The sequence below is a fragment of the Phycodurus eques genome, chromosome 14 (genome assembly GCF_024500275.1).
Source record: "Phycodurus eques isolate BA_2022a chromosome 14, UOR_Pequ_1.1, whole genome shotgun sequence".
Taxonomy (NCBI): Eukaryota; Metazoa; Chordata; class Actinopteri; order Syngnathiformes; family Syngnathidae; genus Phycodurus; species Phycodurus eques.
In genome coordinates, this window is record NC_084538.1 from 8,126,126 (window position 1) to 8,141,336 (window position 15,211).

Sequence of the window (15,211 nt, forward strand, 5' to 3'; positions counted from 1 at the left end):
TGCGAACTCTTCCTGAATCAGGTAGTCCATGCAGTGCACAGTGCAAGGCGGACTACGTTCCCTGGAAAACATGTTGGCGCTTTGCATCGCACTCTGTATGGTGCATTTTCACTTATGTCATTTGATATATGGAAGCCATTTATCCAGATGACAGAAACATGTGTGTGAACGTTCCCAGGACAGATGGAACATGACAGATATGAACAGTTGTGTGAAAATATTCAAGTCTATCTTTGGTGATGCAGCCGAACCGCTAAAGACGCAAATGTCGTACAGTTCTGGATTTTACATTTCAGGAAAATGCACTTCTATGGTACACAATTTAGAAGTTCCAATCGTTGCCATGCATAACAAACATCATGAGACAAATATACACCTGAAGGTACATTAACTAAAGCAGGGTACATTACAGTATATAGGGACAGAGACCTGCCGCATAAAGTTAAAAACCCCATAAAAATACCTGTAAAAATTATTACAATGTTCCGTATTAATAGTTACAGTATATTAATTAGTTTAAACCAAAAATATAACACAAACTATGATCCAAAACATTTTAATACCATTTCATGCTCTCTCTGAAAATAAATGGTGCACAGATGATTTGATTAATAAAAAAATGCCTTGCACAGACATACACGTGGCAAAGACTGTCGGCAACGTCTAAGAACCCAGGCTAAACGTATTTCCTCCTCGACATACAAAGATCATAGAACAGTCAAACTGTATCACTTTAACATAATTCCTTGACATCATTTACTAATTACCTAGTGGCGAATGGTGCTGGCATCAACTTGTTGTCATCAAAGAGCATTACAGAAAGAGCCCATAAAATATGCAGCAATTCCGCAAATAGTTGAGTTTTTCAATGAAAACCTGATGATAGGTTGCAAAGAATAAAATACAAATAGGCGAATTTGTAAATAGGGAATCGGGAATAGGCAGGGTTTCATTGTACATGTATTTATAACATCTTGACTGTTTTTGTAAAATGTGAGATACCACACAAAAGACGAGGGGGAAAAGGGCAAGAGTGTGCTTCTTTTTACATTTGTATGACAATGAAGGGGCCCCTTAAATTAGACTATTTTGACTGACATTCTTTTGGGGACTACCAACAGGTCTCAACAGCTGACATTTTTAAAATGCCAGCTGTGTAACAGAAAAGTGCATATTTTCTAAAATGGAGCAGGTCTTTTGCAAATGTGCAATACAAAAAAAGTGACAGGTCACAACTCACATTTGCATTACGCCTTTGCCAAAATAGTTTTTGCGTATCAGTGGCAACAGTGGTTAAGTTATTCTTACACTGCTTTTTACATTAAATCTTACCACACAGTTAATAAAGGTTATTGATGGCCCTAAGTAGCTTAATCCTGTACTGATTACTCCGATTTCCATTATTTCCTAAGGGAAAATCCTGTTTCAAAATCAGAACGAATATGAGGTTGTTGTTCTTGTTAGATAGGGTCTGCTATGTCAGAAATCTAAAAACATACTCGCATATTGTCATGCTTTCCAATGCTGGTGCGTCCATGCTCTGTTCACACTGGCTTCTGAAAAGTTGCACTTTTGTGTTGACGTCTTTGGTATCTTACCCACTTGTAGAGAGGATCCACTCTGTACTGTACACCGTACATCATACTCACCAGAGATACTGATAATTAAATGTGTGCAGATCGATACAGACGTATTTTACTATTTGAACTTGGCTGTAAATAGTTTACTCTGACCAACCTATCATAAGATGGAAAATGCTAACGTTCTTGTGGGCCAGCTAGCTGGCCCTGTGAGGCGAATATGGAACCTTGATTGGTTAAAGAAACAGTCCCACTGCTAATATAGTTGAAGTTACATTGGCCCACATTACAGATTCTAAAAACCCTGGGCAGGTTAGAGTGACATGACAGCACATTGATGCTGACATTTGATAAGAAAAAAAAAATTTAATCTAACATCCAAAGACACTTACTTGATAATAGACCATTTGGGAATAAATTAATACAATTCCATGGAACAAACACACAAATATAAGTTGCAAATGTAGGTCAGTGCTTCTGATAGTGTTCTGGCCAGCAGAAAAGGCCTTCTGGCCCTGACTGTCCACCACTGCTACCAAATATATACCGTGTGTGCATCGCTGCATATAGTATATTATTATATTTCTGCAGCCCTGTTATTCATCATAACAGAAGATTTAAGCAGAGTGGGGAGCTTAAAAGGAGATTTGTCTTAAGCTTACATCAACAACTGCAATTCCAAACGCAGCTTTAATGCAGCTGTAGATGTTATTCTGGCTTTGCAGTGCACAATAAAGCCAGTTTTATCGTGCCACAACTTGCTCCGTACAGTATTGTGTCTGTATGACAGGAAATATGCCACATTGGCTGTGCTCACCGGCTTGACTCACTCCTGTATGTGAGTGCGGAGGAACCAGAAGGAAGGGGGGGAGAGAGGCGTGACCTCGCAGCCGGGGAAGGGCGTTCTCTTTGCGGTCACAGCCATCCCGAGGGGTGGGTCCTGCTCCGGCGAAACGAGGAGAGAGAAAAAAGGAAAACCCACCTTTTTCATTGTTGGGGACGCGGTGGAATGTGATGGTTTGATCTCGAACGAACTCGGGAAGGGGATATACGAGAGAAGTGCTTTCGGGTGAAGGAAAAGGAGGAAAGAGGCTCCGCAGGGCTCAGATAGAGCGGGATGAACTTGTCTTCTCCTCCGACTGGGGCCGCATGAGCAACAAACACTCCAGCCGCCGGTGGCAGTTTTTTGTGGATTTACCGCTCTCTCTTCCTGACTTAACGACGGAGAGCATTTTAAGGTATAGTCATGTCCCGTTTTCACCGAGTTGTCTTCACGTTTGTGTGACCGGACATGAGCTAACAGGAGCCGGGGCGGCACAAGTGTTCAACTGCGGCAAGTCCCCCCCCCCCCCCTTTCCTCCTTCCCCTCCTGCTCCGCTTGCTTTTAGCCAAAATGTAACAGCTCAGGTGCTTCGAGGCGTCGTTAAATGTTACCGCACGACGGCTTTAACCCACATTCGGCGGTGTGTTTGTCACATTTTGAGCGTTTTTAACAAGTGACTCACCGGGCCAGCACGACGGACAGGTCTCTCGGTTGAAGTGGAGAATCTCCGCGAACGTGCCAAAACTGTCTGTAGCCTGTAGGGACTGCCAAATAACGTCTATAAAGCCGCTTTCAACTTGTTCTAATGGTTCTGAATGTCCTGATAACGAAGCGGCTTTTTTTTTTTTTAATGAAGGAAGGGCAAAAATTAGTGTGGTTGACACGCAGTAAGCTAGCGGCTGGAGACTTTGTACCCGGGCCAAGTGTTTGCTTGTGAAGGTTTGTCCGTCCGGGACGCAGGCACGTAAAAACCGGCCAAAATTTTATTTTATTTTTTAATTTAATTAAAAAAATGTAATACGTTCAATTCACCTAAACATGTATGTGTTTTTGTCATTTCTAAAAGCGTGTTGCTAGAAAGTGCTGGCTTTATTGTACAAATCACAACACAACAGGAAGCTGCCACACAGCTGGGCTGCATCATGTTGGACAAGCAAAAAAGTAAAACAAATAATAATAATTTGAATTAATACTTTTTGTTTTCATTTGGTCTTGATGATTAATGCAATTGTCGGAAAACATCATATCTTATTTTTATAGGATCAAATCATAACAAAACGTTTTCTCAAGGTACATTTCATGAGGACTCTGTTTAATTTATAAGCTCTACCAGAACCTCATTTACCAAGTATTTCTATGAGAAATACTGTAATTAGGAAGGGAAAAGTTCCCTTGAATAGGTGAAAGCTTAGACATCACAAAGACTGTGGGGTTTCCAACTGTCTCTCTGCCTCAACTGGCAAGATCGGCTACTCCAAAGTCGAACATAATACATTATGTGATGCTCGCTGATCTCAAAGTTGTTCAAATTTTACACTGTAGCATTGCTAACGTATAAGGTATATAAGTATAACGAGAATGTTCACCACTGTATAATAAAACTACAGTGGTACTTTGAGTTTTTAGAGACACGAGCTGTCGTTCAGATGTTTTTTTTTTTTTTTTTGCTTTGACTTGCAAGTGAAATTTTGACATAAGAGCGCTGGATGGTTGCAGCAAACTCAACTCATGTCTCAACAGGGCGCATATGGTGAACAATTATTCCAAAAAGCGGCTTAAGGTTGATTATTGCCACTCCTAGTAACGTTATTGTCAAACTACACATAAAACAAAGATAATTAACAGGTTGTGTATTCAAAACAACCACATAATTTTGCCTCAGAAAAGTCCAGTAGCTTTTTGCTAACGCACAGTGCAAAATGCCATAGTCAATCTTAACAATAACATCAATGTCACTGTGTTATAACCCTTTAAGCAACGGCTATTTGAACACAAACAGACGGACAATATAACAATTTTCACAGGCATATTTTCTTTAGAAAATACAAGTGTTTTGGGTTACAAGCGTGGTCATGGAACAAATTGAACAAGTAAGTCAAGGCGCCACTGCAATTCAAACTAAAATAAAGTAAAACCGCTCTCATTTTGACGACCCCGACAGACATATAATGACGAGGGGACGGAAAGGTGCTTGCAGTGATATGGTCACCTATTGGTGTTGTATAGATGGTACAAGAATGAATAAAGCTTTGTGATATTTTATTAATTTATGTTGCGATTCTGATCAGTCATGTCACAGTAAGTTAAATGGGACAAAGGATACACGACGAAATATCTCAACTAGTTTGCTCTCTAAAGAAGACCAACGTGGCCAAGTCAGCTATGGAAAGTGGAGCTACATTCACGCAAAACTCATCTGGGCAACGTGAGTCTGACAGCAAAATACCACACAACCACTGGAACATGAGTTACAGATTCTCCCATCGCATTTAAAATAATGGTGGTGTTTTTTTAAAAAAATGATAATTAATTGGGCCCCTAATTTTCCTCATTGTAGCTCAAGGAAGTCTCGTCAAATGCCTGATGAGACTCCGTGTGAGCTGCCTTACTAGGAACCCTTTAAATCTGTTGGCTGTATTTTTATGCACACGCACACATACCAACAAACACAAATTTTTTTTCATTATAGGTGTTGTGCCGTAGTGCATGGCGCATGCATTGACCCAAGGTGGCTAAAGGCAAAACAGTACAGTCTGTGTTCTGTGCTACCAATAGACGACTGTGTGTCAACGGTAGAATAGGTAGTTGTCCCGGTTGGAAGAATAATCTGCCAGGTGGAGCTCATAAAAAAAGCAGTATAGGGAGTGACAGAGGTAGTGGGAACCTGCCTTGACGTGTTTCCAACATGAAGGTGAGCAAGAAGAAGGGGGAAAAAAATCATTCAGGATTCTGTAAAGGTGGCTGTAGATCACACCTGCTGAGCCACCGGTTTGAAGGCCTTCAAATCTGCCCTTTAGCGTTAATATACAGTATTTTAGTGTGTGTGCGTGCACGCGTGTGAAAAGGTTTCCAATTGCTTCCTGGCATGAGTTATTACATGTGGAGGTTTTGAAGTCAAAGAAGAAACCTATAAGGCAAATCAAAAGCAATGGCAAAGTGATCCATGTGTCTCCCGTCCAGGTGCCTGTATTCAACTTCAGTAGATTACCGTGACGTCGATGACTGAAAATCTACACAGATGCCCAGTGACACACTTTGGCATCGGGCATGAGTCCCCCTCCCCGACTACACAGTACAACTTGAGCACCTTCATTCGCATCAGTGCTTATTCTGATATATCTGCCACTGAAGGTTTTAAACTATGTTTTCGTGCGATCAATTTATAGGGATGTGTTGGCAGAAGACAAATGTTAGCTGAAGTAGCACCTGTCGTACACTTACAGCATTTGAGAGCAGAGACAAGGGATTGATTTTTTACGATTTTGAAGCCTCATTTTAAATAATTTTCTTTTTTTAATTATTCTAATTTGGAAAGCTTGTTAACATCACTCTTCTCTGTGGTGTGTGACTTTTAGAAGACATTGTCACTTTACAGGGACTTTAAACTTCACACCCTTGTCTGTTTGAGACTTTCGACTTGGCGATTCAGTAGAGATAGATGCCTTGAATGACCTTGTTCTCTTGATGTTTGACCAAAAAGACAAAACGTTTGGACCACGTCCTGGTCCAGGAGTCATCGCTTTCCGCGCAAAGAAATAATCATACCCCTCTCTCCTCTTTACCGTCCTAAACTATGCCTCGCATGATTGGTTTTCCACTCGCCCCGTGACCGCCCCATGAAACTAGCAAGCACTGCTTTGGGTGAAACCAAAAACTAATCATTACGGGTGTACAATAAGGGTAATTATCAGACTAGGCTCTCGACCTGAGGGATTAAGAGTGGCTAAATGACTGTTCCTGGGGATTAAATAAAAAGTATTGAGACTTTCTGCCTGGGAGAATCAAAACGCTGGGAATGTCCAACCAAGCTTGTCAGCGGTAGCGTTACCGCTAGTCTGAACATCAAGGTTTATTCACAGAGCCCCCGCTGTCAGTGGAGCACGGTCACATTAGTGTGGAGTTACAGCTGACGTCAAATGTTGCAAGTGTGTTTAAAAAAAGCCTGGAAAGTGCTTTTTTTGTTGTTGTTGTTGAAACCTAACCGGAAATTATTATGGTGAGACTGGTGATGTTAACCAATAAAACAAGCAGAAGTGTCAGAGTAAGGGGTTTGTTCTGTAATAAATGTGCAAAGGTTGTCATATTCTCAGAGCACATGGAGCGTAACCTTGATATTAAATGCAATGGATAGTGCATGGAGAATTCGGACCGGATGGTGTTGATTATTTTTAGTGGCGGACCTGCTTTAAGGCCTGCTACTGTATACAGTGAGTAGTGTTTTACACGTTACAAAAAGAGCTCCTTCTTGAAATAGCACCCATGAATCATGGGTTCTCAGAGAAAGCTCATGTGCATCCTTATTCAAGTGTGTGTTTTGTGGTAATGCCATAATGGGCTCAGCATCCGGGATGGAGGCCACTGTTGACAATGTGCAGGACAGCTGGAGTCGTTGTCCATTAGCAGACCTGTAGGGAGATAAAGATTATTTGGATGTACAACTTTGCATAGTTGATATTTTCTTTCTGATATTACAACTTTTCTGTTTTTATAAGCAGTATATTTTTAGGCTTTCAGAATCTGAATCATCTTTATTTGCCAAGTATGTCCAAAAAACACACAAGGAATTTGTCCCTGGTAGTTGGAGCCGCTCTAGTACGACAACAGACAGAACTTTAGATTAGTTAAGGCTGCAGCACCCCCTGCTACTTGGAAGAGGATAATTACTAATGCACAAAATGTTGCTTGATTGAGCATCAATCTATCCTCATCTCCACTGTCATGTTTCAGCCTGGAAAAAAAACAAAGCCAGCTTTTCATTTGTAAAATTGTGTGCAATATTTTCCTGCAAATTCTTGCTGCAGATCCAGGATAATTATCGTGGTGAAAACTCTGATCCACAGAAGACGATTTGACCGCCACCTACAGAAAACAAGTGTTAGAGCTTGTTCATGGTACTATACTGTAGCTGGGACAGAGTTTGGAAGAGCAAACTCCAAAGCCATGAGGAATCTAAATAGCCTTTCCTCACTGTTTGGGCGTTTTGTTTTCATTAATAGGAAAAAAAAACTTAACTGTTTGACATAATAGCCCTCTGTGTAAATCCTACATCTTCACAAGAACAAGTTTTTGACTTAAGTTTATATCCCACGTTTGAAGATTTGCCTTTTAAGTCTGGAGAACTACAAAATGCCAATTTCCGGTTGTTTATGAAGGCTATTAAAAGTATCAGCCTATCAATAATTATGACGAGGTTTTGCTTGGCTATTTTATCATGATTCAAGAGAACATTATTGATAATGTAACATAATTTGAGGGTTGGTCTGACCACAGTGTTTCTTTCTTTATATCTACCTGATACCACTTGTAACTTCTTATATGCACCATCCTTAATTCCAAGGAAGGTGGTTGTCTAAATGGAAGCCCTTCCCATATTTGATGACACAGATAGCGTGTATAGCTGTTTTATTGTTATGGTTTTGAAAGGTACAGTCACTGACCAATGTGTTTAGGCTTGTGGTAGCGACAGTGTCTCATTTCTGTCATTGCACCTGATGCAGTGCTATTTGTTTTAACACCCAGCTGTTCTCTTAACAATAAAAAATGACCTACATACTTTTCTTTAATACTGCATACACCATCATCTCTTCCTTCTGCCAGACTTCTTTATCAGCTGTTGGCCAGTGACACTCTTGTGATTTCAGCTGGAGTTCAAACTACTTGACTTCTGTGTGCGATTGCGAGTATTTGTCTGCGCCAAAGCTCTTTTGCAAGGTGCTGCTCTCAGCCATGTACATCTGTCATCAGGCACTAGGAGCTAAGATGTCAGTCACTCAGTAAGCAGTCGCCCATGAGTACATTTCAGCTCCGAGGTTTCACACACTTTTGCTCAGGCTCTCATTAAATCCTCACATTCACGCACGCACATACGCACACACACACACACACACACACACACTTAAAGAATAATAAACTCTGTGTGTCTTACAACTGTATACCTACGTTTGCACCCCCCTGTATGTGCTCTCACCATTTAAAAATCCCACGTTGACGCTAGAATGACTCGTGTTTATACAACACCTCCTGTGTGTGTGAGGGTGAATGAACCCCCTCTTGTTAGTCCCCCAAAGCGTGCCAAACAACCTGCTCACACCGGGCAGTGCCGGTGGGGCATTGGTCTCCCCGTGGCGTTTTGGTCAAGGGAGGGTTCGCCACTGGTGTCCTGCAGGAGCCCAAGCAACTGCTCCATCATGGAGATCTGCACTGATGATTACTGCCGGTAAACGTTGATGCGCAAGTTCACCACATTGATTGTACTACAAAAGTTACAGAAACGCATCACGTTGAGGCTTGGCTCAGGTGGTAGAGTAGCCATCTCCCAACGTGACGTTGTCCCCTGTGACCGTGTTAAATTAAACTTGAGCTAAAAGTTAACTCAACCCCCACCTTTTCCTGGTGCTGTGGCATTAGTGTATAAATGAGCTTGTTAACCTTCTTTCCATAAATGAGGTAACATTGTAAGGTGATTAAAGGTAGGCAAGCGCTGTAAGTGAAGCTCATTTACAATTTTATCTATCTATCCATTTTCCGTACCGCTTATCCTTTTGAGGGTCACGGTTGAGGTGTAGCCTATTCCAGCTGACTCTGGGTGAGAGGCGGGGTACACCTAGAACTGGTCGCCAGCCAATTGCAGGGCACATATAAACAAACAACCATTCACACTTACATTCACACATACGGGTAATTTAGAGTTTTCAATGAACCTACCATGCATGTTTTTGGGATGTGGGAAGCAACCGGAGTACCCGGAGAAAATTCACGCAGGCATGGGAAGAACATGGAAACTCCACACAGGTGAGGCCGGATTTGAACCCAGGTCCTCAGAACTGTGAGGCAGATGTGCTAACCTGCCGCCCACCGTACCGCCCTTTACCATTTTTAACTTTTCGTATTTAAGATGATCATTATGTTCGTAATAAACGAATCACTGGTACTGCATAATATTATTGACATATAGACCACCTAATGATTTTATTGTCGTATTATTTAATTTAAATAATGTTTTTTTAATTGACTTGCTGAAGCTATAGCAAACTTCATTCCATGCAGATCGCAGGCTAATTATTGCTGTGCGCTTCAGACCTCTGCTGCAAATATGCTGAGTATTCTGAGTCATCAAGTTTAAGGAAAATCATTTGAAGCCTTCATTTGAAACTTGAAACTACTGACACGGCGCCTCACTCACTGCTTAAGGGGAATATCCTTGTGTTCCACTGGGTGACATGCAGGCTAGCCTTTCAACTTAGCAATTATTTGAAAGACATACTGTATGCTTTCATTTTCAATTCAAGAAGACTCCAAGTGGTTTTCCCCATCCTTTGATTTCGAGAAAAAAATCTGCATGAGGTAGCAAGTTGTTTTTACGTTTGTATACTTGCTTGTATTTCACCGGTATAACTCCAAAATGACTCCACTGGTGTCCTAAAATTTTTTGAATGGGTGTGGCATCAAATAAGGAAGAAGCCATAAAGGTGTGGTGTGCTACCTGACTGACTGGAGTGGAACATTATTGATCACAACTTGGAAATTTACTACCATGGGCGATTTGTTTTTCAGATTAATTACATCTAGGTTAGGTTTATAAACAGCTCAACTGTCCTCTGCAGCCATTGCCGTTCTATTACATCTATCATTACATAACACTATCCATCAAGATTGGAGGAAAGACATTTTTGGCACGCCTTGGTGGAGGTCTTTTGCTATAGATTAACAACTATGTTATAATGGTAACAGTACGATGACAGAAAATGTAGCCAAATGTAGGATCTGTCCATATTTTACAGCAGTTTTTACACAAACTGGCACTAAACGGACGTCTTCTGTGCTTTGATATCCCCATTTCTCGGGAATTATTCACAAGGATGTAATGGTGACCTGATCCAGGGTTCTAACCTGCTTCCTAATACCATATTTCAGGTAATTTATGAACACCATTTACTCTCGTTGTCATTCACAAACCAAGGCACTACTATCCTGCTGTGGACCATGTGAAAGTTCGTGAACTATAGCGTGTAACCCAAGAACATCATCATCTGGTCTTTGTTTAGCTTCCCTACCATCCATCGTTTTCCCAATCGCAGGGGAACAGAGACGCAGTCAGTGACAAGTCCAAAGATGCCACGCTAGAATGGTCTTCATTATTTGTGGTTGTGTTGCCTTATCATTAGCATGTGTTTGACATTTTTCCCGGCAGTTCCGCTGCTTCCTGAGGTGTCTGTACTTTAGCAGTCCAGTCTGTGGTATAGCTTCTGTTGTAATGTCTTTCGGAGAGTCTTGATTAGTCTTTTCAGAGTAAAACCTCACATATGAGTCATGGTTGGAAGTCTCGCCTCTTTATGGATCAGCAAAAAGTCATAGCCCATGTGCCAACACTCCAAGAAAGGGAATATGAGCGTTATGAGGTCAATGCACTAAATTGTGACTGCTCAGACAGCTATCCTGATAGCTCCATGTGATAAGAAGTCTAATGTATAATCAGGCCGATTCCAAATCAACCTTTATGGTTGGAGTTTGAGCCGTGAAGTGAAAAGTAAGATTGCTCCCTTATTTTGTTTTGTCTTTTGCAATTCCTTACGGTTCAGTGTGAAACATGCTCTCTATTCAGAAGAATTAAGTTTCCTTCTGGGCATTTTGTCGTCACACGTGACTTTTTGTTTTCCTTAGACAAAAAAAAAAGTACCAGGATCTTCAGTTTTTGTTCTGACATTGCACAGGCTACCTTGTTTATGGTAGAGGGAAAGAAGGAAATGGTTTTCAAAAGCATGTAGGAGGCACAGCGAGGCAGCAAGCGGGAGGCGAGAGAATGGATGTTTTGACAGTGTGTGCCCAGTTAAGACATTTCTTGTAAATTCCTCTGTCTAACTTGTGCTTTTTTTAGGAATGCTTGAATTGTGTCTCTTGTGATTGCCCTTAGAAAAATGGAGCCCCTATTTTTCTCGTTCAACCCCCCCACCTCCCAACCCCCCCGCCCTCTTCTTCGCCTACTTGGCCCAGGAGTATTTTTGGACGTTAATGAAAAGAAATCTGAACTGCCTACCCTGAAAAGGCATGTCTGGGTCAGCTGGGTGGAAACTTACGTTAAATAATGTTCTTAACATTGTCTGTGTCATCCGTGTGTTGTAAATGTGCGTGCTTTTGGTGAAGTATATAGTGCAAAAATGTTGTGGGTTGTAGGGGGGAAACAGGGTGGGCTGTGGACCTAACAGGGCTATATCTTCTTTAAAAGAAGTGGGTGGGGGGTTTAGGGGAATATTTGGGATATTTCAGGAGCCATTCCAGTCTGGTTCAAGGTGCATTCTTCCTGGCGATTTTACCAAACTGTCAGACATGGACGGAAGGTGAGCATCATGCTTTTTTCCTTAACGGTCTTGTGATCCCAATGATGATGATTCAGATTATATTACTAAACTGAGAAGTCTTATACACAGGGTATAGGGTATAGACTTAAAATATCAACATATTTCACTAATGGACTTATTCTTATCTGCCTGTTTCGCATTGGCTTGGTCAGCCATCAGCGCTCCTGCAATCGACGTCAACATAAGATCTTTGGTCACGAGAAAAAGCCATGAGACGTGTATATATAAAGTTGAGTTGAGTTTCAACGAGATTATTACATGAAATTTGAATTATGGAAGGCATTTAAAAAATTAAAAAACAATAGAAAACACAATGTTACCCTGGTGCAGATCGAACTTATGCTTGCAAAATCATGAACAGTGAAAAATTGTTATTCCAGTCTTTGAATCACGCCATTTGCCTGCCCCCTGGCAGACTGGCTTGTATGAGAATAGGACCGGAAATGACATGGGCTGCCTCAGTTACTTCTATTAATGGGCGTGGGAGGGTTTTACAGTAACTCCGTTTTACGTTATTGGTGACGGGGCACGGAAATTCGACGCCCTACCTCTGCAATATCTTTTGCAATGTACAGGACCCCACCACCGCATGTCACGCATTTAATGAGAGTTAATGGCAAACGTCTCAGTGCCCTAAACCAGAAGAGATGTCATAGAATGAGAAAAACAGATATAAACAATCAAATTTACTGCACTCATAATTAATTCTAGATGAGTCAGATAAATAGTATAAAGATATCCATATAATTTTTAATGTTTTTATAATGTAGTAATATCTTTCTTTCATGTCATTCACTTTTGTCCTTTTCAATGTCAGTCAGCAGCAATGGGGCGGCTCCCTAACGCTCTCTGTTGACCAGCCGCCACAGGTGGCCATTTCTATTGTGCTAAAACTTGGAGGACTTATTATACTTATTATATAAAACACTCAACTTAATCCATTAGATTGTTGCTGGTCGCCATTATTTCTTCGTGTTTCCATCTTCTTCTTTCAACTCGCTTCCTTAGTATCATTCTGTTCCATGTGACAATCGCGGAGTCCTTGGCTTGCTTGGATGTTGACCGCACAGAACAGGACTTTTGATTGCAAATATTGAACTTTTACAACTGTTGTCCCAGATTGCATATCGGTGTGTGTAAAGTCACTCTTAACACACTATAAACTGTCAGCATAATCATTCAAACCATAAGATAATCAGGGTTTTAGTGACTTTGTTTAGAAGGGAATCGGGGTGAACATGTAGATGTAGATTACCTTTGCGTGTACTACCTGTTATTAAAACACTAAATAATCACCTTATCCCACCTACATCGACCCAACATGTTGTAAACCTAAGCAACATCCATAAAAGGCAAAATGTTGACCCAAAGTTCTTCACCAGCAGCTGGTTTTATGTGTCTTGGATACAGACTTCACCATTTTGATTGTTTTTGTATCGAGCACTATAATATATTTCTTTCAACATGCCCTCCCATGACTTTAGTTACTGCTTTGCTCCTACAGGATTTATGAGGCTTTAGTCTGTTATTTGCAGTCAGTTGGACACTGACTAACGCGACAGTGGTTGGCAGGAGTTTGTTGTGGAAGTCAGAACCATTGCATGGCTCAGCAGAAGTCGAGTTCGTCCAGAGGCCATGAATCAGTGTTTAAGTCTGTGCTAGAGATGAGTGGGCTGACATACACTTGACTCGCGATGTCTGAAGTTTTTTAATATTTTATAGTGTATAACAGAGACCACTGAATGTCATTCACACAAGTGTTAGCAATAAAAAAAATGATCAAATAATCCCGTTTTGATTTGGGGTAGATGCTTTTTATCCTCAAACGCTGTATCAAAGTGCATGCTCGTGTTTGGTCTGTCTGATATCTTCATCTTTTGATCTCAAAGGAAAAATGTAGGATGAGCATGCCACATCCAATTACGTTCATCCTTTGAATAGAAACCATTAAAGTGACTCCAAAGAGCAGTTATGTTTGTGATCAGTAAGCACTTTTAGTGCACCTCTTTTTGAGCAAGACATTAGCTGTAAAAATCTTTTGTGTATTTAGAAAATATAAATAGCCCTAAAAGTAATCACAAGATAATGAGAGGAAGAGATGAAGTGATGTTTAATTAAAATAGCCCCTTTTCCCGGGAATGTAGTACTAGTACAGACAAAAAATCATGCACAGTAATAGTCAACAGACACCCCAACCCCAAGTTCTGATAAAAAATAGGCATGGGCATAATAATCGATTAATTGAGGGTTAAGAAGTACAAGTTTGTGTGGAATTGATTGCTGAGTAATTGTCTTGATGCAATTGAGGCAAAATGGAGTGCACTACTTGGATCCTGATTCGCAGTCTCAGAACATTTAGGGAGTTCCTCCCACCCCATTTAAAAAATAAAATAAAATAAAATAAAATAAAAATGAAAAATACAGTGGTGCCTTGAGATACGAGTGACGTAATTTACACATTTTTCTAAGTAGGATGATCGTTAGGCAGATTTTTTTGCTTTGATTTAGGGGAATAAAATTAAAATACCGTACCAGCGCTGTGGGGGCAGTGAATTCAACTCACTTCACAACAAGAAGCAGTTTGGCAGATAGTGAACAGTTCAACAAAAGGGCTTGAAGTCTACTGTCAAACTCAACATGAATTACATGTATGTTTAAAACATTCACACAACTTTGCCTTACGCTAGCGCACAATGCAAAACGCCATAGAGGGGCTAATGAATTGCATGGATAGTCGCAGTCTTAACACTTTAACCAATGGATATTTAAACACAAACAATGCATCAAACCCCGCTCAGCTAGGTGAACCGTACGAGGGAGAAATGCAACATACACTCCTGTCCAGGTCTCGGATCTACAGGGCGGTTATCAAAATAAAATTCCTTTTGCAGATTATTTTACTTGTGATCAGCAAATATACATGTTCTTAGGGAGAGGAATGCTGGGACGCTATGGCAACCTGGCTATTAATCACTTCCTTGTCTTCTTTTTCTCTGGACTGCTGCTGCTTTGTCTTCTGTTATTTTTTTTCTTCACCTCTTTGTGGACCTTGAACATTTCTCCAGTTTTCATGGAATTGTCAAGTTGGTCCATCGGGTTAACAAGTTCAAAACAGTAAAGTAAAAAGAATAAGGTAATGGATGGGACAATGAGTGGGAATCATAGAGTAACTCTTGCTAGAATATCATTAGGATCCGATAGAGTGCAATAATCGATACAATCAAAGTAATTTG

The 15,211-nt window shown here is 40.8% G+C and overlaps 1 protein-coding gene across 1 annotated transcript in view; it reads left to right on the forward strand.

The window, feature by feature from the left end:
• The first annotated feature begins 2,446 nt into the window (after nt 1-2,446).
• Nucleotides 2,447-15,211, forward strand: part of luzp1 (leucine zipper protein 1) — a 53,976-nt gene continuing 41,211 nt past the window's right edge. The window contains exon 1 of the mRNA XM_061696346.1: nt 2,447-2,818. The gene's annotated coding sequence lies outside the window, so the exon portion shown is untranslated. The remainder of the gene's footprint in view (nt 2,819-15,211) is intronic.